This window comes from Cyprinodon variegatus, unplaced genomic scaffold (assembly GCF_000732505.1).
Source record: "Cyprinodon variegatus isolate N-32 unplaced genomic scaffold, C_variegatus-1.0 Scaffold613, whole genome shotgun sequence".
NCBI classification, from domain to species: Eukaryota; Metazoa; Chordata; class Actinopteri; order Cyprinodontiformes; family Cyprinodontidae; genus Cyprinodon; species Cyprinodon variegatus.
The window spans coordinates 474,076-476,538 of NW_015151066.1; positions in this window are offsets into that span (position 1 = coordinate 474,076).

Here is a 2,463-nt window from a genome sequence, read left to right on the forward strand (position 1 = left end):
GAGATCCAGGTGTGCAGGAGGGCTCCAGCCCAGGAGACCCATGGCGCACTCTGCTGGAGAAAGGTGGTACTTCTCCAGCTCCCAACAGCAACTGCCTTCAAGGGGACATAACTTCCTCATTTAAAAAATTGGTGTTTCCGCCCGTGACCTGGAAGCAAAACAACAGAGCCGCTGACGGAAAAAGCTCCACAGCCTGTGGCCGCAACAACTAAAAGGTGAGGAGATTCCTTATTACAAAATATCTCCAGTTGTTTTAATGTTAAAACACTTTGGCTGTGTTGTGATTTCCTGAAGTGAGCTGAATCTTTTAAATCCATCTGTGGACAGAGAAATTGCTCAGAGTGATTTTGTTTTTTCGGGGGGTTTTTTTTGCGAACGTGTACACCAGAAAATAAGAAAAAGAATTTAAAAAAGTAAGTTGTGCGTTCTGCTGTGGATAGCAGTTGAAAGTCCGATTGAAGGTCCTGCGCAGACGCCTTCAAACATTAGACTGCTCACTAGGATAAGTTGGTTGGAGAGCCCAATGGTTTCTGTATGCAGAAATGGAAGGTGATTTTATTCCCGGTCTGCCTGCAGACACGAAGGATGCATTTACGAAAACAGAAGTAGGCAGCGTGCCAGCAAATATAGAGGATTTAAGAGTTTTGCCTGTTTCCTCTCCTAAAGAGGGACAAAAAAGCGGAGTGTTGGCTGAAGAGACGGTCGATATAGGGTTTGCTTTGTCCGGATTGTCCCTTAAGGATAACGAAAGAGGCGGAACCGTCTAATGTGCCAGTCAACATTAAGGTTAAGAGTTTTTCCTGTATACTTCCCTTAAGGACTCTACAAAACACGGAGCGGTGACTGAAGAGACGATCGATATTGGGTGGCGCTTTTCCTGTATCGTCCCTTAAGGACACTACAAAAGAAGCGGTATCGTCTAAAGTGGCAGCCGACATTGGTTTCAGACCTTTGTTCAGTGCTCTCTGAATCCAGAAATATCTCGTTAAAAGCGAGTCTAGAGAGGGGAAGAAATATAATATGATCATGGCGGGTTTTCCATTGAAAGATGCGGAACACTATATTAGAAAATTTGATGAATGGATTGAAAAAAATGAGAGAAGATGGAGTGTTTGGAGAATTAGAGGGCCCCCCCTCCAAACGCTTATTAGCGTGGTTTTTAATTGGATACACTAAAAAAATAGGTTGTCACAAGCTCGTGTAAATGTTCTGAACTATATTATCATAAACAACACTATGTTAGAAGCCAGCATGTGTGTGTATGTCTAACTGTCTGTTGTATGCTGTTTATTCAACGTCTGTCTGGGGTATAAAATGTTTGTGTGTATAAACAGATTATCAAGAAATATGATCTGGTCTATAATAATTTTCTATTAGAAAGTGTTTGGTTTTGGTTATCTTTCATTCCTGTCGTTATGCAAATGCTGTCGATGTTTCTGTGATTTTTGGAGGTGAACCTTGGAAAGGAGAGCTTAAAAGATAAGAAATATATTGATTGATATATTTACAATTTACGATGTCTTGAAGTTAACATTTTAAGGTAAGAAGATCGATTAGTACATGTGAGTGCTGTAGGCCCCCGCCCAACATTGAGGTCCAAAAGGTGTTTCACACAGAGCAGCCGTTCACTTAGGGGCAGGAGAGAAAAGAAAAAGCAGACACAGAGAGACTGAGTGCACGCAGAGCCGATCATAGCAGAATTAGGGACCAGGAGTCTAGAAGCAGTTTTCGACTTAGAGACATGTACCAATTACTACACTAGAATGGTATTGTAAACTGCATTTAGAGTGACTGAGTCTGGAGCTTATATTTGAAAATGTTAAACCCCACAAGCTAAGTTTGTCAAACTGTAGCAAAGAGAGTATAAATGAAACACTGATCACTGAGAATACTCTAAGGTGGATTAAATGGATCTTTACTCAGTCAACTGTTCAAAAGAGAGTGGGTTACATCAAATAAATAAATTAGGAAGGTTGAGTTCAGTGGATAAAAAGAAGAGAGGCAGACAGCGGTAGATAAAATGGAGGGTGAGTTTAATAGAAAAGGGGAGAAATGGGCAAAGAAGATCGAAGTGCGGGTTCAGTAAGAATTAGTGAAAGGAAGCAAATGCCACAATACTAGGGAAGCCGGGATCCCATTAGTTGTGTAGTTACAGAGGTAGTTTTTGAAAAAGGTCCAACACCAGTGATAGATATTTTGATTTAGGGCAGTAACTGTCCTTTTATGGTTGATACAGAGGCCAGAGACAGCACCCTGAATCTTGATGTCCCCACCTCCCAAAAAAATTACACAGGTAATGGGATTTTCTGGAGAAAAACAAACTTGCCACTTTTCAGAACCCATTAGAGGTGTTCGCGTATTTGAAAATTCTAACATGTAATTTTTGGGGGTCGCTTAGATTAGAAATCATTGGGTGTGAGAACTTAATTTGATGTCTAACGTGAGCAAATAAATCTTGGGTTT